Here is a 23153-nt window from a genome sequence, read left to right on the forward strand (position 1 = left end):
CACCTTCTGGGCGTCGAGAAAGCCACTGAGCGCCGTGATTGCTTCTCAACTACGCTGCCCAGCTGCCCGGCGTTCCGGACCCCCGACTCAGACCCAGACCTCCCCACCGCATCTCTGCTCTGCCATCTCATTCGTCTGGAGAATACCGGCGCTCCCGGCCCCCTCTGCCCTGCCCCAATTGCCCTTGCTGCAGTCTGTGGCTCTGTGGCCTTCCCAACACAGCTCGTTCTTTCTCTTTCGAAAACAAATCTGAAACTGGATCGTTCAGAATTTTATCCCCTCCTCCTCCTCCTCCTCCTCCTCCTCCTCCTCCTCCCAGGCCCACTGAGAAAGCAAGGAAAACCAGACTCAGAGTGGAGCAAAACCAACTCCGGCCCCGGCTGGGTCCCCAGAGAAGAGGATTCGTCCAGAGTCCCCTCGAAGGGCCCCGCACGCTCACCCCGGAATCTCCGCCCCCCGCCGCTCCTCCCCGGCATGGCCTCCAGAGCCCCAGAGGCTCCTTTTGGGGCAGCTCTGATGGTGAGGAAAGTTTTCCTTACATCAAGTCTAAAACTGTCTCTGCAGCCACAACCTTTTCATTCGTCCTTCAGAGAAGGCTGGAAGGGCCGCCACCATGCCAGGATCCCCCCCTCCCCCCGAGGACCTGGCCTGACATGGCAGCCAACCCAGCCTGCCAGGCTGCAGGAAGGGCGACGGGCAGGGCCCGAGGGCCCGACCCTGCCGTTGGCCCAAGGACGGAGGTAAAAGGCCACAGAGTTACTCTGCATTTGGCACCTCTTTGCCCAGACCAGCCGAGGAGGGGGGCCAGGAGCCAGAGCCAGGCAGGAAGGCACACTTCCCTCACCAGGCTGGGCCAGCAGGCAGGATGCAGAGTTCAGTTTGCTTTGGAAAGACAGCAGGGCCAGAAGCAGCCTTCGCGACTCTGATGCCAATTCTGGGTGGCCTCAAGGAGGCGGATCAGGCTTCCGAGGGCTTCGAGATCTACGATGGCAGAGCCTGGGCCGGAGCCATTCACCACGGATGGGCACCTCCGGGGCCCCTATTTCTCTTCTTCTTTTCTTCTTTTGGAGGCTCCCATGCCAGCTGCGGAGGGCAGAGGGAACGCCGTGGCTCTCTTCCTGGGCATGGACTGTTTAGGTTGCCCTCCATTCGGCTACATTGCCTGAGAAGGCCATTGCTGCTGGAGGCCGTCCCCAGACTCTGCCCACAGCCTAGGCACGGAGGGCTGCCCGCGCCACTCTGAGCGTTCCAGACTTCAGGCTCTTTCCCTCTGAAGGTCCTGCCCCTCCTCAAGCGCCTCCCTCTCCCCGAGTCGCTCTGTCTCTGCCTCTCTGTGTCTCCGTCTCTGTTTCTCTCTGTCCGTACCTTCATTCTGTTCTCCAGTGGAGACAGGGAGAATGGAGGCCAGGGAGCATTCAGCGGGGCTTCCTCCTTATCCACAAGGGCCTCAGCGCCGTGATCCTGGGCCCAAAGAAGCCAGCCAGCCCCCTCCCCGCCTCCTCAGCACTCCGCAGTCTTCAGAGAATGGTGGACTTAGCAGGGCCCCCGGTGTCCTCTGGATCCCCACCCCATGTCACCGCTAGCCTCTGGGAAGTCTCCATGTCCCCAGTTGGCCCCAGTCCTGGCCCCCCCCATCTCCATCCCCGTCCCCATGCCGAAGACCCTTAGTGCAGGCCACAGGCCTGGCCTGGCCTTCGAGACTGCAACGGTGCGTGTCCAGGACTGTCTGAAGATGGCGTGCCAGTGAAAATGAAACGGTGAGGCTGCGCTAGTGGCTCTAGACCTCAAAGCAGTGATCGCAGAGAGGGAGTGGAGGAGAGAGCGCGAGAGTAGCTTGGCCTCCTACCCTACTGGCCATTTGACGGACTGAAGCTCACCACCACCCTGGGTTCCTCCAGGTTCCCCGCTCAGCCAGAAGAGAGTGAGCAGATTCCTGGTCTCGCCTCATAAGCAGTGTTCTCCATGCACCAGTTCTCTCACGTCACATCTCAGGGACCAATCATAGTTCCTTAATCTTCCTGGTACAACCGGGGGAGGGGGCAGGGCCTGTGGGATCAGTTTCCTGTCTTGTCGGTTTCAACTTCCTTTCTCTGAGGGTTGGTCTACACCTGCACATCTCGGTGGTAAACAACCTCCAGGCCACTGATGGATGACGTCAAACAAAGCAACCTAATGGGGAGGGAAACTCCCTTCCCCCGATGGCGTGAGAAAAGTTATAGGTGGCTCCCACCACTGGGGACACAGTTGGGTTAACATGAACTTCTATTCCCAGAAGCATAAGGGAGGGGCTTTGGGTGTCTCCAGAAGGCACTTTCCCCGGGGGCGGAAAGAAGATGGAAGAAGAGGGGAAGGAGGGGGCTTTGGGACGAAGCCCCTGGTCCCGACCTTCACCCCGGGCCTGTTGCTGGGCTCTCGGGCCTGGGAGGGGCAGGCGGCCGGGCCGAGGGAGGCACAACACGCTCTCCCTTCTTCTCCTCGAAATAATGATGGCGGCCATTTATCTAGCACTTTAGTGTTCTACAGACATTCCTCCTCCGGTGTTACCATCTCATTGGAAATAAGCAGAGTCCCAGGTCAAACTAAGAAATGAAGCAGAGGGCTAAAGGTGCGAGGAAGACAGACAGACATAGGGACAGAAGATGATGGCCATGAGCTCCGTCCCTGGGCCTTCCCTTAAGGCCAAGACCAGGGAAGCCTCCGCTCTCGGGGCCTCTGGGTCCCCTGCCCCCGCCCAGGGGGGCTGAATCCCTTTCAACCATCTCTTCTGGGTCCGAAGTGGAAGCTGCTCTCAGACTCCTTCCCGGCAGTCCCCCACTTGGCCCCTTGGCTCTGTCTGAGGACTCTCAGAGCCCCTCGGAAAGTCCCTGCCCATGATCAGATCCCGAGGCTGGACTGCCCTCTGCCCCCAACCCGCCAGAGCCCAAGAACATGGCTCCTTCCTGGGCCGGAGCCTGGGCAAGCTGCCCTTGTCCTCTGGCTGCTCTCGGCCAGCCCCAGAAGCGCCGCCTACTTGTGATCCCCTCCCAGAATGCCCTCCGCACATTGTACATCCGTGTTGCAAAGGTGTCCTCACCCAGTGGGCGTCCTGGCGGTCTGGGCTGTCCCTGGACGTGCCGCAGTCTGGCCTTGGGGTCTTGCTCCAAGCCTTGCAGCCTTGGCGACCTTCGCCCGAGCTCTGCAGCCTTGCAGTGCCCCGGCCAGTGGGGATGAGTTTTCGGGAGGTGGAGCACGTCGCTGTGTCAGGGAGGGGGAGCCCTCCTGTGAAGGGGGTGCTGGAGTCGGTGGACGGAGGCCGACAGAAAGAGGGGAAGTGCCAGGGGCAGAGCCGGCCTCCTCCTCCTTCCTGGAATCACTTACGAATGGCCACGAGGAAGGAAATGCTCGGCGGTGGCGAGCTGGACAGATGCTCCTTCACTTCTTCTTTCCCTCCTTGCAAGCTTGGGTAAAAGTCCCAGCTAGGCAGACCTTTTGCGCGCGGCGCTGAGACGGGGACCCAATTCCCCGTGGGCCCGACCTCCCACATCACGGGGAGAATGCGCGAGGTCTGGGGCCCATCGCCCGTTCATACGAGGGAAGAGAAATGGCTTCCCTTGGAAGATGGAAGGAGTTGGCGAGGTGAAGGGGCCGCCGCTGCAGGGCACTCCCAACTGGCAAGAGCTCCCAGGGGTGCCAAGGTCAGTGCAAAAGCGACACGGCCAAGAGCTCCCAGAGGCCCTGTCCCTGCTGAAGTCGGACGTGTAGTACGTGCCCACACGCCACGGGACACGTTCCGCAGGTTCATGAAGCCGCCCCTTGTGGAGAAGGCAGCCCCACCTCCACCTCATCCGGGCACACAATGCGGGTGCACCCAGCGCCAGCTCACCGAGAACCCACCTTGGAGCGTCGCTCCTCGCGGTCTCGTCTCAGAATGGAGGAAGCTCAGACTGACATGACCACAGAGGCCCTCTCGTCCAACCTGAGCCCGCTGGAGAAGGAGCCAGATGCCCACCGTGGTGCCCGCTTGGTCTCTGCCCACCCGCCTCCTGGCTGGGGAGCCACCACCGCAGAGAGCAGCCCGATCAGCATCCCCGGCTCTCCTCTTCAGCAAGGCGGCCTCTGCGTCGACCCTCTTTGGTTCTGAAAATGGACGAGATTTGTTCCCGAGGGAGGGACAGGCTGAAGGGCAGGCAGTGGGGCGAGGAAGGGGCTGGGATCAATGGATCCATCTGGGAAGGAACACGCAGAAGGGGGAGAAGAGTCTGGGGGGGGTCGGCTGGGTAAGCAAGAGGCCAAGAGAGGCTTCTCCATGGGGAGGGGAGGCATGAGAGAGGAAGAAAGCTCCGACACTGAGGAAGGTCTTCCTTACATCAAGCCTAAAATGGCCTCTGCAACGTCCAGTCTTTGTTCTTTGTCCTGCCATGCAAGGCTTAAAGCCGTTCCCAGCCCGACGATCCGCACAAATTTGTCAGTGGGGAGGGAGACGGGCTGAAGGGCTCTAGGATGGAGGGAAACGCCGGAAAGGGGAGCTGGGGGGGGGCACAAAGGTAATTTGATCCACATCATGACTGGGGCGGGGGAAGGGGACCAGCCAGGCGAGCTCCAGAGAAGGAGATGGGACCTACACCGCCGAGGCCAGCTGGCGCCCCCCGTGCGTCGTGTCCAAGGCAGGAAGACCTCCGTCCTCTGGAAAAAGCCGAATCGACGACCCACGTGGGTGGTTTCGAGGAGGCCACAAACGTCCCAATAGTGGCACCCAGCCTGGCCACTGCCACTGCTGCCCCAAACACCCTTGGGCCCCTCCCTCTCCTGCCCTGCTTCTCTTGGCCCTTCCCACTCCTGCCAGGGAGAGACACGAGTGGAGAGGACTGCTGCGCTGTGCCCAGGCCCCCCATTGGCCCCCTATTGGCCCCCTTCCACCGCCTCACCTGTGAGCCCACACTTGGAACACTGATGGCCATCCCTGGCTCCACCCGGGCACATTCTAGCACCATAGACAGAGCAGGAAAGAACACAAAGACCAGGAGGGGAGGGGGCAGGACGGGCTCCCCCGATTCAGAGCCCTTCGGGGGGGTCTGCTCTCGCCCTCTTAGACCCCCCCCTGATTCAGAGCCCTCCTAGGAGGATTCTACTCTCGCCCTCTTGGGCTCCCCCGATTCAGAGCCCTCCCGGGGGGTCTGCTCTCGCCCTCGGGCTCACTGGGTGACGGCTCTCCTCTGTACTCATTCCCAAGATCCTCGTCCAGGCTCCAGGGCTAGCCTTGGGGAAGCTCTCCAGGGTCTGCCCTGCCAAAGGCCTCGGCTGCCCGTCTCGGGCCGGAGCGCCAGCCCCACACCAAGGCCCTCCCTTGGGCCAGCTCTGGTCCTGACGCCTGCCTGTCCCCCTGCTGGCCCGTGCTGGGCTGGGCCCTCGGGCCCCCCCGCAGCAGAAGCCCTGTCCTGCCTTCTCCTGGGCTGGCCTTTGAGAATCCAACGGCACGTGTCCAAGACAGGCTGAAGATGGCATGAGAAAAGATGGCACGAGGGGGTTCCAGGAAGCCAGCGGGGCGAAGCATGGCGGGGGCCACCCTGGGGGGAGCACGGGCAGGAAAGCCAAGGCAGACACCCCAATAGCACGGGTAACCGTCGGGGAGGGGCCTGGATACTTGGGCCCGTTAGCAGAAGATTTTAGGGTTGGGCAGGCCAAGAGAAGGGGGAAGGGCTAATCTGTCTGTGGATACCCCCCACGTCGCTAACCCTGACAGCGGCCATCCGCCCCGTTTGACACATCTCTGCCCAGAAATCCAATTCCTACAACCAGGTAAATGAAGCCCCTTTGCGGGTACCGGGGGGGGGGGAGGCCCTCGCAGGGACCAGGAAGCAGCCAGGCTACGAGGGGGGGCCCAGCCAAGGAGCTCGCCTCGCTGCCCCCCCTCCCCCGGAAGAGTAGCTCCGAGCCTGCTAGCGTTCTGGGACCTTCCTGCATCCGCCTTGGGAGGGAGGAAGGGTGCCTCTGTCCAACCCTGGTGTAACGTTGCAGCTCCCACTTGCCAGCCCTGGCGAGCCCAGCCAAGTCCGCCCAGTGACTGGTTCTGATGAGGGCTTTGGGGGTCTCAAGAAGGCCCTTTGGCCCAGGGCAGTGGAAAGTGTGGGGTAAGATAGTCTGTGGCCTCTCCCTGGACCCTGGACCCATTTCTGTGCCCAGGTGGGTGCAGCTGGGGGTTAGGAATGGAAAGGCACCCAAAAGGGCAAATGAGAGAATCAGAAGGAGCCAGGGGATCCATCGTGGGAGACTCGGTGCTGGGCACTTCGGAGATCGAGGACGGAGGGGCCCAGGTCTGCTGTGACCTCCCAGTGGCCCATGTTCCCTCCCCACAGCTGCCATGTGTCCTGTTTCTCCACTTTGTGAAGTTTTAACTTCAGCTCTTCCATCTCTTGTCTCAGCCCTTCGACGCCTCTTCATCCCCTTTTTCATGTTCTTTGTCAGCATTACACCCATAGAACCTGCCGTCCACCTTTCATTCCAGGCCAGGCACTCTCCTCCCTGCTGGGCAGGGATTTTGGACAAAGTGGCCCATCCCGTTCTTGGGAGATGCCACGTCCCATGCGGCGCTCTCCTGGGTCTGTAAGCCTAGCCCTAAAAGCTCAGGGGTTCCCCACTTTCCCGTCTCACCTGAGGTAATAAACTGGAATGACTTTATGTAAGAGAAGGGAAGGGAATTGGGATGATCGAGCTTCCTAGAAAGACGAATTCCTGCCACCCAAATCCAACAGGATTGAATCGACGCTGTCTACACTGTTTGTGCCTGGAGTTGGACCCCTGCTCACCAGAATGCGCCCCCCTTTGCTGGTCATTAGAGTAAGGGAAGGCTGGAAGATGCACAGGCTCAAGGGGGAGAGGTTGTCCTCTGCAGTCTGGAAGGAGTCCCAGTAGAAAGCACAGCAGCAGCAGCAGGGACACACAGGACCAGACACAGATCCACTAAGCCGGGGAGTTGTGGTTTAACTCACGGCCCACCTGTGGGGTTTACACCACTCCCAACCACTTCTGGAAGGAAAGCTCCCGTCCCCAGTGTCCTCCTCCAGAGAGGAACCCCCACCAACTGACTCTCTCCAGGGTTCTGCAATTCTCTCTCTGCCTGGACTTTAGTACTTCCCGCTTTTCCTGCCATTTCCCTAGAACACACCCATTCAAACTTGGTCCAACTGCCAGGTCTGTCCAGCATACCGTAGGACGCCACATCGGAAGAGTAAGTCGATAGCAGACTATTTGCAGAGACAAATGCCTAATGATGTTCATTTAAAAGACTAAGCACAGGGAAGCCTTTTCATAGGAAGTGGAAGGCAAGACAAATGGGAAGAGGAAGAAGGGAGAGACAGAAAACTGGGAGGAGAGAGGGAGGAAACTGATCGAGATAATATTCCAATCAGAAGAAAAATGGGTGGCAAAGACCTCAGAGGTGGCCATGATAAGCTATTCCTCTCCAGGCCAGCTCGAATGACCACGAGGTCCAGGCCACAGCCCATTCCAATGTCCCGTGGCTCTGGCTTTTAGGATGGTTTTGCTTACATTTAACCCGAGCCGGCCTCTGAAACTTCTTTGCCTTTGCCTTTTCAAATAGCCCTGGAAAGGCAGACCCTGGAGACCTGTCCTGATTCTTTGTCACAGGACTTTAGAACACTCTTTGGAAGGGGGGGCATGGTGCCGGAAGCTTCTACGGTCTTGGAATTGGGGGGCAGGTGGATTATAGAACAGCAGTCAAATGTCAGAAGGGAAGATGGAGGGAGGCCACGGACACTCATCTTCTAGGCTATGATCTTGCTCAAGGTGGGCAGGGCCCTCAGATGACACACAGCTAGCTGGTGAAACTTGAGATCGCTTTGCCAATGCCAGCCTGAACAGGAAGTGGCAGAGAGTATGACATTAGCACCAAGGACAGGGCCAGGCTCTCTGCAACAGCCCTCCTTGGGGTCCTCAAAGCTGGGAGGGATTCCCATGAGGGGCGAGTCCTGGGGGTGCGGCTTCCCCAGACAACACATCTGTCTCTTGCCCTATCCCCAACTTCAGGGGGGGGGAGCCTCGTGAGCTCCACTGTCTAGTCTGCTTGTTCTAGAGTTCAGTTTCTTTCCTTCTGAGGGGCCCGACCTTTACAGATCTCTATCACACTATTTCTAACCTCACTTGGATGTCTCTCTCGGGCATTATTTGTGCCCTCAGACTGCCCTCAAGGCAGCATAAAGGGGGGAAGGTGTGGAGAAGAGCTTCTTTCCTCTTGACCTCACTTCCCTGGGCTGTTTCTCTGGGATTTCAAGGCAACAGCCACTGGGCAGCCCCCCGCCCCCAGCCCCACCCAATGCACATTCCAGGTCTCTTGGGCAGTCATCTGGAATGTCTCCAAGTTGGAGCATTTGGAAGTTGAACATTTTCAGGGGTCTTGAAACGGTCAAGGACCTCGGCTGGGAGGCTATTGGCTTCTGCTCCATCCCCAATAGACGCCTGCTCCCGGCTCCTTTCCTGGGTCCCTGAGCCTCCCCCCCCCCCATTCCTAAAGACCTGGTCTCTGGGGCGCTTTCCTCTTCACTCCCTCGGAGACAATCCCAGATGGCTGGTCTCTGGGACGTGCTCAGTTTTGGACCAGGCACCAAAGCCTTAGCGTCCTTGTGCCAAGTACACCCATTCAGTGGTCACCTTGGGGTCTGGACCCACCAGGGGAATGACCCAGAGGCTCTAGCCTAGTCACAGCCCTAGCCTTGCCTTTGGGAATCGCATGCCCTTGTTACTTCTCCAGCAAAGGATGTCAGGCAGGATGCTGCCCACGTCCTCCTGTCACTGGCTGCCAAATGACCACGGCACAGAAATTCATCATGTCGTGGCCAGAGTGTTGGGCCAACATGATCCTTCTCGGCAGGAGATGTTGGTCCCTGGCATCAGCCTTGAAGTCGCTCCTGTTTAATGGGCAATGACAGACTCTCTCTCCTGGCATAGCCTTTGGGAACCCAAAGTCACGTCCCAAGGACACATCTGAAGGTGGCATGAAAAGAGGTAGTGGTTGTTGGGCCCCCCAGCGGGACACGGCTTCCTACAAAAAGGAAACTCCTTCCTAAAAGTGGGAGGAGGGCGTTTGCCATTCACAGCTTAATGTGAAGTCAGAATACTTCTTTGCCTAACACTTGGCTGAGGCCAACCATGAAGAGCAGTCTGAAGGGAAAGCTGAGCAGGCCAGGAAGGGGAAGGCCGCCACGGCTTGGGAAGGCCACCTGGGGGGGCGCATGGAACTCTGGGAGCTAGGGGGAAGAAGGACTTTTCCGGAGCTGAAAGAGGGATGCAAAAAGGGAAGTGGGAGGAGACTAAAGTCACACCTTGCCTACCCCAGACTTTCTCCTGGGGCCCATCCCCAAAACTTCCTTCACCTTAAGGCAAAGGATGAGGACAGAAAGAGGAGGAGGAATAAATGCAATAGAAGAGAGAGCCACACCAAGAAGCCCTTCTCTGTGGCTTCAGGACAAACACTGGGTGGCCAGAATTCCCAGTGGGTCCATACTCTGGTCAGCTTGCCCCAAACCCACCACCCTCACTCCTTGGGCAAGAACTCTCTAGATACTGCAGACCTGTCCAAGGTACTCCCTCCTGGCCTGTTTGCTCCTCCTCAGCCACCTTGGTCCCTTCCAAACAAATCTGTTCTTTGGGGTCTCCCTGTCCACCCCTGCAGTTTCCCAGCTCACCCCAAGATAGACAATTTCCTAGGCCCATTTAGAGACCAGGAAAGACTGGGACCCTGACCCAAGGGGGCCTTCTCCAAACAAATGGTCTTCTAGTTGGATGGGTAGTATCTGAGGTCAGGAATTTTTGTATTCCTGTCCTTACCAGCCTAGCACAGAGCCTGGCACATAGTAGGTGCTTAATAAGTGCTTGTGGAGTAATTGATTGGGTAAAATGATTCCCATGGGTCCCTTTCTTAGGATATTGAGTTATCATGGCCAAAGAATTGACCACCAAGCATCCAGCTTGCTGCTGCTTCACCTCTACGGACTTGGCCAGCCCCCTCGTGGGCAGCAGCTGGTCTGAGCCTGGGCCTGCGCTTTGGTGGTCTGCCCAGAATGTCCTGAGGTTCCAGAGCCAGGAGCACCAGGAGGAATGACTGGAAATCCACGTCCTAGATCACTGAAGCTCAGCTGGGAGTAGACCTCGGAGGCTTTTGGTCCCATTGGAGCAGGCAATATCTCTGACAAGGAGTCACCCAGCCTTTGCCTAAAGGCCTAGAGCAGGGTGGCAGGAGCCAATGACGGGTATCACTGGCAGGAAAAGCTCCCTGTATTGCACCAAGTGACCCTCTCTGCAGTCCCCTCCCTGGTGCTACCCTCTGGGGCCAGGCACAAGAAGGCCACCTTCTTCTCCAAGGAGAGTCTCCTGCTCCCCCTAAAGCCTGTCTTGTCTAGGATGCTTTTCTCCACCCACTGGAGATCCATTTGAAGGAAGAAGGAAATGTTCACTTCTTGGAGGCTTAAATGGAAAAACGGGTGGGAAGTCCAGATGCGTCTGTCCACTCAGCCCCCAGCTTTGCTCAGCCGGAAGCGAAAAGGGCACTTTCTCGGTGGCCCCTTTGATGAGGAAGGGGAGCGGGGAGCCTCCACTGAGGCATGCTGAGCTGGGCACTGCAATGAAGCTTCTGGGTGGCCCAAGGGCAGGGCATTGGAAAGGGAGAGGGGATGGTGCCCGAGAGAAGACTGGCCTAACCTTCTCCTCGGTGCTGTGATCTATGTGGAGGGAGCAACCTCAGGAGGGCCTCTACAAAGGAAAGTGGGCAAGAGAGAATGGGTGCAGCGATGGCAGGAGGAGGTAATGGCTGTCCTTTCCCTTCCAGACTGGCCTGGGCCTCAGCCCCCCCTCCTAACCCTAATCTGCCATCTCGAGGGAGCTGGCTCAAAGGTGAGCCCTGCTAATCAAAGTACCAAACAATCCGCACGCGGACAAAGAAATACCACTTAAGTTGTGAACTGATCCAACTATTGTGGAGGGCAATTTGGAACTATGCCCAAAGGGCGACAAAAGACTGGCTGCCCTTTGATCCAGCCAGAGCACTGCTGGGTTTGTACCCCAAAGAGAGAATAAGGAAAAAGACCTGTACAAGAATATTCATAGCTGGGCTCTTTGTGGTGGCCCAAAACTGGAAAATGAGAGGCTGCCCTTCAGTTGGGGAATGGCTGAACACATTGTGGTATCTGTCGGTGATGGAATACTATTGTGCTCAAAGGAGTGATGAAGTGGAGGGACTCCATGTGAACTGGGACGACCTCCAGGAAGTGATGCAGAGCGAGAGGAGCAGAACCAGGAGAACATTGTACACAGAGATGGATACATTGTGGTATAATCGAATGTAATGGACGTCTCCATTAGTGGCGGTGTAATGTCCCTGAACAATCTGCAGGGATCTAGGAGAAAGAACACTATTCATAAGCAAAGGATAAACTGAGGGAGTAGAAACACCGAGGAAGAGCAACGGCCTGACTATAGCGGTTGAGGGGACATGACAGAGGAGAGACTCTAAACGAACACTCTAATGCAAACATTAACAACATGACAATGGGTTCGAATCAAGAACACATTTGATACCCAGTGGACTCACATGTCGGCTAGGGGGGGTTAGAGGGGAGGAAAAAATGATCTTTGTCTTTAATGAATAATGCTTGGATATGATCAAATAAAATATAAAATTACTTAATGGCAGGGAACGGGCAGGGCTGCTCTTGACCCCAAAGTCAGAGCACTCCCTGGCCCAAGCAGCCCCTTAATTACTATGGGAAGGCTTGGAGGGCCAGGAACGGGCCGCAGGACGTCTCGCAGAAGTCCCAGGAGGAGTCGTCAGCAGCACCCCGATCGGGAAGGGGAGAGACGGCTTCTCCCCTCACGCAGTGCTCCTGTGGGGGTGCCAACCACCCTCTGCCGCTTCAGAAGATGAAAACTGCCCCAGGGGGCAGCACCACCCCCTCCCTGCCTCCTCCCAAGAAGCCACGGCCTGCCAGAAACAGCCCGCTTCTGAGCGCCGGAGTCTTGGCCCTGCTTGTCCTGTAGGAGCTCCCGCCCGGCCGGCAGCAAAGCTAACTCCGGTCCCTACCACGCTAACGAGTCAGCGGGAGGCCATCCCCAGTGGAGGGCGTCGGCTGTATCGGCCTCGGCTACTCCATCAGGCACGTGGCCTTCCCCCCCCCCCCCAGCCGATGCGAGGCCAGTAATCGAAGGGAGAGCATTCGAGGCGATGCTTGGCTGGGCTGCTCTGCTACGTGGCCTCCTCCTCTGCTACCCCAACAGCTGGGTCTTGGGAGGGGCAGGAAAGGTTAAAGCCCCCCCCCGAACCCCCAACCCCAAGCAGCACCCCCAGGGATGGGCAGGAGGACAAGCTCTGCGGCAGCCGATGCCCTCCTGGGGGAGACACGCTGGCCCCGGATAACCCTGTCCGAGAGTCTGAAGAGGGCGAGATGAGGGTGACTCTGAGGACGGGGCAAGGCTTCCTGGTGGGGCAAGCAAGGGAACTGCCTGGGGAGCTGGAGAGACAAGGGTGGGGATCCCACTCATTCAGGATCAGAGCATATGAAGGAGAGGGCCAGGCAGCAAAGGATTCTGGGGGCGAGCCTGTGCAGAGTGCGAAATGTGAGCAGAAGCTATTTGGATTTCACTTAGGGCTGTGGAGCCCTGGCATGATATGGCCAGGCCAATGCTTTAGGAAGACTATTTTGGCAGCTGTGTAAAGGAAGAATTAGAGGGGAGGCTGGAACTAGCCCCCGATTGGAAAGCTATTATAATAGTCCAGGCAAGAAAAGAGAGGAGCTGACGCGAGGTGGAGGAGAGACCGAGGCCAGAGAGCGGGAGGGAGTGAGCGAGGGCCATTTGGGGGGGGCAGGGGCGATGGCAGGGGGATGGGCCTGGGGGCAGGGAGGATGGGGTCACCCTCAAGCCAAGTGGGGACAGGTTGGGGTGGGAGGTGGGATGGATAATGCGCTCTGCTGAGTCAGAACTTCTTAGGCAGCTCAAGGACCTGGCGGGGGGCTCTGGGCCTTGGCAAAGGGACGTCTTTCTCTCTCGAGATCTCCACTACCACACAGGAGCATAGAGCACACCGCTCCCCGTCCCTGGAGTCTGGCCCCAAGAGGCTTCTTCCTGAAGGTTAAGCCCTGGTTCTCCTAGAAGGCGTCGGAATCAAAGAATTGCAGAGTTGGAAGGCACCTGAGAGGCCATCCAGCCCTTCCGCCAGCCCATTCCACTTTGGGACAGCTCTGATTGTTGGGAAGGTTTTCCTTACATCAAGCCTCACGTGACCTCAGCAGCTTCTATCCTCCAAGGCCACCAAAAAGGTGCCCCTTGGCGCCGTGACCAGCCCTGGGCAGGTGAGTGTGAGCCCTTGCAGAGGCTGGCTACCCCGGCAGGTTTGGCTGAGGGGAAGGGGGGGGGGGCAGCGGGCAGCGGGCAGCGGGCAGGAGAGCTAGGACAGAGGTGAAAATCTGAAAAGATCCTGAGGACAAAATGCATCTGGGGCATGACTTTTCCTCCAGAGGGCCCTGGGAAACTGGGACCAGGCAGAAGCTGAAGCAACCTGGTCGCTCCCACAGCCGACCGGTCAGGCTATTCACAACGCCAGGGTCGGGGGTGGCACTCCCTTGCTAGCCTCCGAGGGCCGCAATTGGGGTCACAGATGTTAGGTGCTGCGAGGCTGGGTGGGGTCGGCTCTACCAGGACCCAGGTGGAGTCCACGCCCCTCCTCACCGCCCTTCTGCGTTCTTACCAATACTCCTCAGTGGTAGAGAGAGGGCAGCAGGGCTAGCTAGGCAACAGCAGATAGTGTTGGGTTTTCTGTTGCCCTCTGATGCTCCTGTGGCCCATTCTCAAGCATGGAGTCCTTCTCCATTCCATTGACTGCCTCCAGATCTCCCTCAAATGACGTCCAGGCCATTTAACAATGAGCCCTGGACCAGCGAATGCCTTCTGGGGCCCTCTCATTCACAGTTGAGGGGCAGAGCCCCACAGTTCAATGAGTCAATCCCCCCCCCCCCCGCCATCCCTCCCTTTCCCTTTCTCATTACCCTTCCTAGAGGTGCAATTCTGGCCACAGAAGGGGACGAGGTAAGGATGGGGAACTGGATCTCCCTCCTGACCTCCTCCTCTCAGCGGTCTTGCAGGGGCTGCTAGGTTCAAGTTAATCCCGATGCCCACTTGGCACCTGCCTCTGCTCTTGGGAAGGTCTCTTGATTGGTCCTTGGTAAATGATTCCGGAGCGCAGGCAGGGCAAGGCTCAGTTCTCTATTCCGTGCCCAATGGAAGAATGGCCCAGATGCACACCTTCTACCTTTCTGAAGGTCTGGTCCTCTGCAGGCTTCATGCCAACTTCTGCAAAGAGGCCCATAAGCTACTCTTCCAATCCGGATTTAAAACACGGCCATTTGGCTGCTAGGAGCTTCCCTGCTTTGTTGCAGATATGAAAGAAAGATTCTCCAAGTGCCATGGTAAGCACACAGGTGGAATCCAGGAGCTACTATCTCGGGGATTTGTCCCAGTCTAACTTGGCCTTGGTTGGCATCAGGGGCCTAGTCCCCACCAAGACTTTCAGGGGAAATGATTGCCCCCCTCTACTTTCTTGGAATGCTTTGGAGTCAAGGCCAAAGAACTGATCACCACTGGCCAGCCTGTTTCTGTCAAGCCTCTCTGGACTTGGCTGGTCCCATCCTGACAGCGTCGGTGTCATGGCTAATGCTTCCTTCACCTCCAGTTGGGTGGGCCCTGCCAGTCAGAGCTGGTGCCTTTCTGGCATGCCTTTTGGAGCCCATGGATCTTGTGCCAGTGGAGTGGGGAACTATCCTAGAGGGATGTTAGATGTTACGACCCACCTACGAACTCCATTTAAGCACAAACCCTTTGGCTTATGGGAAACAAAAGTTTATTTTATAAAGGGAATAGGGGAAATTGGTAGGCAGAGCCCTAGCACTCTTCAAACTCCCTCCACCCAACTTCGAAGTCCCCTGCTTACGGGGAGCCTTCCGTTTCTTCTCTGGGCCCTGCCTACAGCAACCTGAGCTGCCTCAGACCCGTGCCCACACTATCTGACTTTAGCCTAATCTTCCCACCAGTGATTAATAAAGAAAGGGGGAAGCCTGGGTTTGGCTGCTGCACTGAGTAACCCAAAGTTACGGATGGAAAGCTTCGGACTACCTCAGGCCAAGAGGAATTCTGGCCGGTGGACCACTGGCAGATGATCTTTGGACCCGGGGAAATGGCTTCCTCCAAATAAATTCTCTACCTAGAAGTCAAAGCTTTCTCCATGGGACCTTGACTCTCCAGGGTGTAAGGTAGGGTGGTTTGGGGGTGTGGTAGGTGTTTTAATTATGGGTCAGTATCAGAAGAATGACTTTGGGGAGGCCTTACTGCAGAACAAACGCTCTTAACAAGTAATCTTTTTATATGTCCCCTTGTCTCCTCAGCCAATCCATCTAGTCAGCAGCGTTCCTCAGTTTATTGAGGAATGCTGCAGGCGACTCCCCTAGTTCTGGCTGCATGCGTTCGAATTGTGACCACGCAGCAGGTCTTCTGGCATTCCTTTTCATTACTTCCAGAGCTGACTCTCTAGCTTGTTGCAATACTCTATAACCATACGCTGAACTCGAGCCAATCGCCTCCTAATTGTCTGGCCATAGTCAGGTCAGGATCATTCTGGGTTTGCTCTATGAACCCCGATCCCTCTCTTTTCTCATTAATAGCTCTTCTGTGAGAAGAGAGAAATCGGCAGTCAGGCTCGAAGATCTTAATCACTCTCTTGAACGCATGGACAACCTCATGAGGCTCATCGAAATATCTAGGGCAGGCGTCCCCCGACTTTTTACACAGGGGCCAGTTCACTGTCCCTCAGACCATTGGAGGGCTGGACTATAAAAACCTAACCCTAACCGGGCAGCAGCATACACAGTGCAGAATCCCCCCAGATCACCACGCACCGTGCTGACGTCTTCCATTGTGCAGTCACATAATCCTTTGCATGGCACCTCGTTCTAAAGCCACATACAGTGCTCCTCTCACTGACCACCAATGAAAGTGTGGTGGGGGCTGGATAGATGGCCTCAGGGGGGTGGCCTGTGGGCCGTAGTTTTGGGACCCCTTCTCTAGGGGTTCTCCTTTTTATCTCTAGATTGAATTCATCTGAGGAGAATCTCTTATGGGATTTTAGAAGAAAAATCCTGGTCTGGAGTAACAATAGGCAGGTCTCTCAGGTATTTTATCCGATGCCTCAGTTTCCCTTTCTAGCCTAGAGGGAGTTTTGGTTGCTATATCGCTTCCCTCTGCTAACTGCCCAAAGCCATTCACATCAGCATTTTGAGTCAGAACCAGTACTTTCCCCATTTACAAGCGTTGCCTTCTAACATTTCCTCATTTCAATCTTGGCTTGCATCAACGCCATCATTTGCTTCATCTCGGAATGCCTGAATATGCAAGTCAAAACACCCTTGATTTTCTACCGAGTAGCACTAAGAATCCCCCTTGCAGAGACTTGCACCCAACAGCAAAGCCAACAAAAAGATGCGGAAGTGGGAGCGCACTCTTCCTCGAGGCCTTCCTACTCTGCAGGCTAACAGAGAGTCTGGGATCACGACCAATAACACCTAGGCTCACGCCACTCCCATTCTTCCCTGTAATGCGGTAACAGTCATCCCAGAGCAAGGTGGGAATGAAATCGGATACCGAATGGAATTCCAAGCGGCATCCACTGAAGATCGCCTTGACTTTCAGCACCGGACAGCGCCCGTCCCAAGCGGTGCTGAACGGACAGCAGCCCCACCAGGGCCAGATCAGCTCCAAGTTCCCTCTCCGCTGTCCGTTCTGAGTCACCGCTGCCACTGAAGTTTGACAAAAACCCCCTCCAGCCTCGCCTCACAGTAACCAGGGTTCAAACCCTCCAGCTCGGCCAAACTGCCCCAAACTGTGGGGCGGGCTGGGGCTGTGGCAGACGTTTTCATTCTGGGTCAGGATCACAAGAAGAACTTTGGGAAGGCCAGGCAAAAGCCTGTCCTGAGGTAACAAACCCAGTCCAGGCCATAGCAAGAATAGGTGATGGATTTGTCAGTCCAGGGGAGGTGAAAGGGGGATGGCGCTAAGCCTGATGGCAACTACCTGGACCCCTCCCCCTCCCCCCCCCATCTTGCTGGCCTGCAGCCAGGAGTCTTCTTGGATTCAAAGGACACTGAACTGCCCAGCTGTCTAAAGACCCAGAGCCTAATGTAGAGACCGGCGCTGGCCAGAACCAGCCCCCTTTTGGTGGTATTGGGGGCAGCGGCTTTGGCAGTTAGGCAGGACAGGGCCCAGGAAGAGGTCCTGGAGCCAGAGGTCAGCCAGCTCAGGATCACCCCAGGAAGCTCTGTAGCTATCACCCGCCAGCAAGGGAAGCAGGTAGGATGGGGAAGCCCAGAGAGCAAACAGCCGGAAAGGCAAGGCAGCCAGCCCTCCAGCCCGAGGCCCGACTGTCCCTTAGCAAGGCTTGCAGAATTCCCAATTCCTTGCTCTGCCGTCCCATGCCTCTGCCCTCTGCAAACACACACTTCCCTCCTTAACTCTTCCTTATAACACGGGAAAATCTCTCGGAGCAAAACCTCCCCTTCAGCTTGATGGCAATTCAGGCCGCGAGTCAAAAAGCCTTCCAGCTCGGAGGAAATGCAAGAAGGAAGCAGCTCAGTTACTTTCAGGGCAGCCTCCCACAATTCCCTTCCTACCCAGAATCCTCTCCAGGGCTTATCTCAACATTCCCTTCTCTCCACCAGCCCTAGAAAGCAGTCTATCCCCAAGTATGTTCCTGCACCAGGACACAGCTGAAGGGGGCACGAGAGCAGTGAACGGCAGTCCAACTAGGGAGAAACCCATTTAGGCTCAGAGGGACATTGGCTTCTTGGCGGGTCCAAGGAGGGTGCTGATCACCTGCGCCTTAGTGTGCAGTCAGTCAGTGTTGACCATCTGGAGAAGGCTCGGAAGCTCCAGGGCCGCGGAAGACTGTAGGAGTATGGCGTGCTCTAGAAGCCAGGTGGCTTTGGCAAGGGCTCAAGGCTTTGGCCTTGTCTGGTCAGAGCAGCAAGAGGGTACCGGGAAGGGCATGAGGCGCGCCCACAGATGAAAGGGGGCACAGAAGGGGCTAGGAGGGGCGAGACAAGAAACTGCACGCCCCAACCTCAATCATCCTGGAGCTGATGGGCGCGGGCTTGAGACAAGGGAATGAGAGGGCTACAAAGGAGAAAGAGACGAAAGGGGAGAAGCAGAAAGGAAATGCTGAAGGCAGGGGAGCTGAAAGAGAAGAGGCAGAGAAGTGGAGAGGAGAAGGAGCAGAGCACTTCCAGTGACTCGCTGCCCAACACCCGTGGGTGGGGCTTCTCCCCCAATGCTGATCCCTCCCCAAATGCCTTTCAACCTGAAACCATGTCTTCAGGGATGGGAAGTTCCGGTCGCCCAGGAGTTCTACCCCATTCTGATGAGACGGCAGTTCCCAGCCTCCCCGGAAGCTCCTTTCCTGGTTGCTTGGTGGCAGCTCCCTGCTTACCTTTCCCAAACCCAGATATGGAACCCCAGACTGTCACCAAGGCTTGGTCCTTAAACTACTAGAATCCCTTGGCAAATGGTTGTCCTACAGGATGAACCCAGAAGGGGAAGCGCCTAATCAACCACACAATAAGCATTTATTATGCACCTAGTATGGGCCCAGCACTGTGCTAGGCACTGGGGATGCACATACCTGCCCTCAAGGGTGTTCTAGTGGCCCCAGCCCTTTCTCTTTCCTCAGCCTCCAAGGCCTCGTGTTCGGCTATTCATTGGCGACACCTTTTGTTTTAGCGCCCAGAGAGCTCGGCCTTGCTCGACAGCAGCAGACCAGGAGCCCACAGAAAAGTCATGAGGTCACCTGGATGCTGATTGGGGGAGCTGCTTCTGAAGCACAGGGCGCCAGGCAGAAGTCACTGAGGGGGGCGGGCGGAGAGGAGAAGATGTTCTAGGAAGTGGAAAGGGACCCCATAGAGGAAGATGGGCGCTTGGCATAGACGGGCCATGTCTCACCTGAGTATTGAACTCCTATGATTGGTGGCCAGGCTGGCTGGCTTCAGTAAGGAAAAGAAAAGGAAGAAGAGGGAAGGGTGTACCAAAGACTCGGAGAGAGAACGAAGGACCAAGAACGTAGTATGGTGGAATGAGGACTACTGGGGGGTGGCAGGGGGCCCCGGGCTGCCAAAGGTGGGCAGAACCACATTCGAGGAGCTTCCTCCAAGTGTCACCGTTCTGGGCCCTTCTCGCCCAAGGGAGTCCAATACATGGTCGTACTCGAACACTGTTCCTGGGTGCCGAGAAACAGCTGAAGGTGAAATACAATTCCAGGAGCCGTTAGAGACCAGGTTTGCCATAAGCTGCTAAAAGAGATCCTCAGGCTGCTGGGAGCCTCGGGCCGTCCTGACGGGTGACGGGATAGAAAGCAAAAGAGGAAAAACTGCCGGACACTGAAGAAATCCCCATCTCGTTGGAGGAGGGACAGAAGCTGGCCAGGCAGAAAGACCTGGAGGGAGGACCACCTGCTCACTGCCCCACGGCAGTCCTCCGAGCCATCAGAATGGTGAGATGGGGAAGGGTATGCAGGCAGAGGAAGGGCTGGCCACGCACTGCCTCCACACAAGGCCCGTAGACTTTCCATCTGCCAGGCGGCTGCATTCGCCGTCCCCGAAAACGACAGCAATGAGACCTGCCTAGCTTAGGTAAGGCCCGGGGCCCAGAGCTCCCTCGCCAAGTCCCTGCTTGGCGCTCACTAAGCTGAGGAAGAACAGCTCCACGGGAGAAGCCCAGAACTTGATGGAACAACTGATGCCCCGAAGCGGAAGCAACAATGCCGACAACTGCAGTGGACCGAACCCAAATGCAACAAGGACGGCCACCAGCCTCCCTGACGGCTGCCCGAAAATTGGGCCCCAAGGGCTCAGCCTGTGAGTCTTTGAGGGATAACTGGCACACGAGGGAGGGAAACACGTCTTAGAGAAACACCAAGGGAAGCAACACCCAGTCTGTCCGAAGATCCCGAGAAGCCAGAGTCCGCGTGGCAGAGCAGCGGGCACAACTGGAGAGGACGCAGTGGAGGTAGAAAGTGAAGCCCTCTCTGCAGCCCATTGCTGCAGAATGCAGACGGAGTGGGCAGAGAAGGGCTGGGGACAGAGCCCAGCTTGACCCAGATGGTGGAGAAATAAATGAAAGGAACCGCCATCCCGGATCACACTCTTCCCCAGCAGGGGGATCCCGAGGACGCCATCGGAGAGCCTCTGGGAAGCAGGGAAGGAAAGCGGCCGTAGCCTGCCTTTGAGCAGAGCAGACGCCAGTGGGTTCGGAGAAAGGACGGGCCTACCATTCTACCAGGGAGGGGCAGTGAAATGGTGAAGAAACACAGCTCTCCCGGGGACACAGGTTCCTGCCCAGGGCCACGCGGCAGAAGACGATGGGCATTTGGGGGCACAGCCATGGCAGGAACCCGAGGCTGCCCAGGGAGCCAGGGCACAGTGCGACCAAGAGGGTTTCCAGGCAAAGGGACGGGGCACAGCCATGGATGACAGACAAAAGAGACACTTCATTCTCCTCTCTGGCTTCTCTGCCACAGAGAAGGCTCAGCGCCTGGAGGATGCTGAGGAAGAGGACGAGAAGCAAGCTGAAACTAAAGCGAAGTAAGGAGACCCCAAGACAGCACCTGGAGGATGTCCTGGAGGGGCTCCCTTCCCCAGGACCCAAGGGACCACACGCCAAGACATGCAAAGAACCGGCAGGTGTGATGACGAAGCCTGTTGGGGATCTCTGGACGACTACGGAGAACAGGAAAGTGGCTACAGGATGGGGAAGGGGGCAAATACCCCCCAAGAAGAGCACTCGTAGCCTGGAGGAGCGGGACCACATAGGATTCCTGGCACAGTGGGGGGATGGTCTCATCGTTGGGCTGGACTCACTCCAACTGGTTCTTTCCCCAGCAGGGTGGCTGAGATGGCAGCGGAGAACGGCTCCGAGACGATGGAGGGCCATTCTAGGAAGGTCACGTTTTTCTTATAGGCGAGGGGGGGAGATGCAGCTCAGAAGATAAGCCCACTGATGGGTGTCTCTGAGGGCTGCTCGGAGCCAAGCAGGCACGGAGAGTGGGAGAGCAGCTGGGAAGGGAGTCTCCAGTGGGATGTTCAGTGGCCCCCGCTGAGGGGCCCCAAGTAATTGCTCCTGAACAGCTCTCCAGGCCAGGCCCTCCCCCACAGACTGCAGCCACACAGGACAGAGGCAAGCGCAGCCCCTTCTGTCCTCCGAATGCAGAGCATCGAGCCGTCCTAGCCAAAAAGTGACCCTTCCCGAGCGGCCAGGCCTCTGTGAGCCCCCGAGTACTGACGTTGGCCACAAGTCCACCTGGAGGCCTTGGGACGTTCCCGGTGCTGGTGCAGCTTAGGGGGATCCAGAACTACCCAGTGCAGGAGAAGCGGGGCAGAGGTGCCGCCCTTCCTTCCAGGGGCCGAGTGGGAAGAAGGTGAGGAAGGGCAGCCGATTCTCCAGTGATGCCCGATTCCGTTCTGAATCTCCCCACAGACACTAACTGCCCAAGCTGGGATTTGTGGCCTCAGAATGGAGTCCAGAAGCGGGTCAGGTTTCCTCCCTGAGCTAGTTCTAGGCTTCGGGGTCCTCCCAGGTTGCCCACGTGCTTTCTCTGTGGAACATGGGACGGTGTTTGAGGAAGCTTGGCGCCGAGGTGGATGGAAGAAGAAGTTCTGGTGATAAAGAAGATGGAGGAGTGGCTGCTGCCCCGGCTGCCCAAGGCCCAAAGCATCCTCTTGCCCCCTGCACTTGGCCACCATTCAGACTGTCCCGGCCGTGGACGACCTGCCGCCTTCTAGTCGGGAGATGCTCCTCCTCTGGTCCATCTGGCAGCCCTTGTTGGGGGTCTGCTGAAGAGTTCGACACCTTTTTTACTGGGAACCACCAGGCTCGCCAATAAAATGAACATGCTCCGGACGTGGCCTCAGTTTACTTTCATTTCACTTGACACTGGTAAGGGAGCCGCATGGCCTGGGCTGGGGGCAGGTAGAAAGGCTAAAGGGCTGAGCAGAGGCTTAGGTGAGGAGCTGTCCAAATCCTGCTCAGATTCCAATGGCAGCTCCAGCCAGCGGGTAGACCCTTGTGGATGTTCCCCTGCTCTGGACTGAACATCTGGCTTCTCCCAAGGGCAGGTGTCCTCTCCCAGGAGCTGCCAACCTCTGCTGGGGTAATCTCGGCCCCTGCTCCCCTCTGACCCCCGAAGCCAACTAGCTCTTGGCCAACAGTCCCTGTTGGGGCTGACTGCTCCCCCGGTAAGATGGCGGAACATTGAGCCCCAGAGTGCCCTCCCTGTGGACCCCAGGCCTCACACTTGTCCCCAGCGATTCCGAGGGGGACTGCATGCCATCTCTGCCTTCCCATCTGTGGCTGCACCCTCCTCGGGGGCCCTCCCCCATTCTGGGGGCTTGACACCCTAGGAGCACCCAAGAAACGGTAGAGGAGGGGGGCTGCTCTCGAGGCTACCAAAAGTCGCGATCACGGGAGAGGAAGGACGAGGCGAGCATGAGGTACCCATGCTCAGAGGGGCACATGTGGGCACACACAACATAAGTTCACACAAAGCACATGTGCAATGTGTGTGCAAGCCCATACATACGATGAGCACATGTACATAGGCATACATGCATACTCAGTGGCATGGGATGGGCCTCTGACACGGAGCACATGCACTCGGCTCCTGGGGCAGGAGCCCTCTTTTCACTCAGCCTTCCCACTTCCCAGTGCCCTGGCCACCAGGGTGGCTGAGCCTGGGTTTCTGGGATGCTGGCAGCCCCCAAGCCCAGGCACATCACTGGTGAGAGGCTGCCACAACTTCCCAGGCCGAGACCCTTCCCCAGGATGGCCCTCCAGTGCTCAAAGTACACCGTGGCTAAGCAGCCCGAGGATCGAAGAGGCCCATCTTCTATATGGGGAAACTGAGGCCCAGGAAGGAGAAAGGACTTTGCCAGCATCTCCCAGCAGCCATAGTTGCAGGAGGGTTGAACCTGTGGCTTCCCAATTCCAAGTCTAGTGTGACTTCATATCTACTTGTCTGTCTCTGTCTCTGTCTCTATCTCATCCCTGTTCTGCCCTCACTTGGGGACCAGCCAGTCTCGTCA

At 57.3% G+C, this 23153-nt stretch overlaps 1 protein-coding gene across 1 annotated transcript in view; it reads right to left on the reverse strand.

Moving 5' to 3' along the window:
* Positions 1–23153, reverse strand: part of DPYSL4 (dihydropyrimidinase like 4) — a 70447-nt gene that overhangs the window by 7877 nt on the left and 39417 nt on the right. The window lies entirely within an intron of this gene.

Source organism: Monodelphis domestica, chromosome 1, assembly GCF_027887165.1.
Source record: "Monodelphis domestica isolate mMonDom1 chromosome 1, mMonDom1.pri, whole genome shotgun sequence".
Classification (NCBI taxonomy): domain Eukaryota; kingdom Metazoa; phylum Chordata; class Mammalia; order Didelphimorphia; family Didelphidae; genus Monodelphis; species Monodelphis domestica.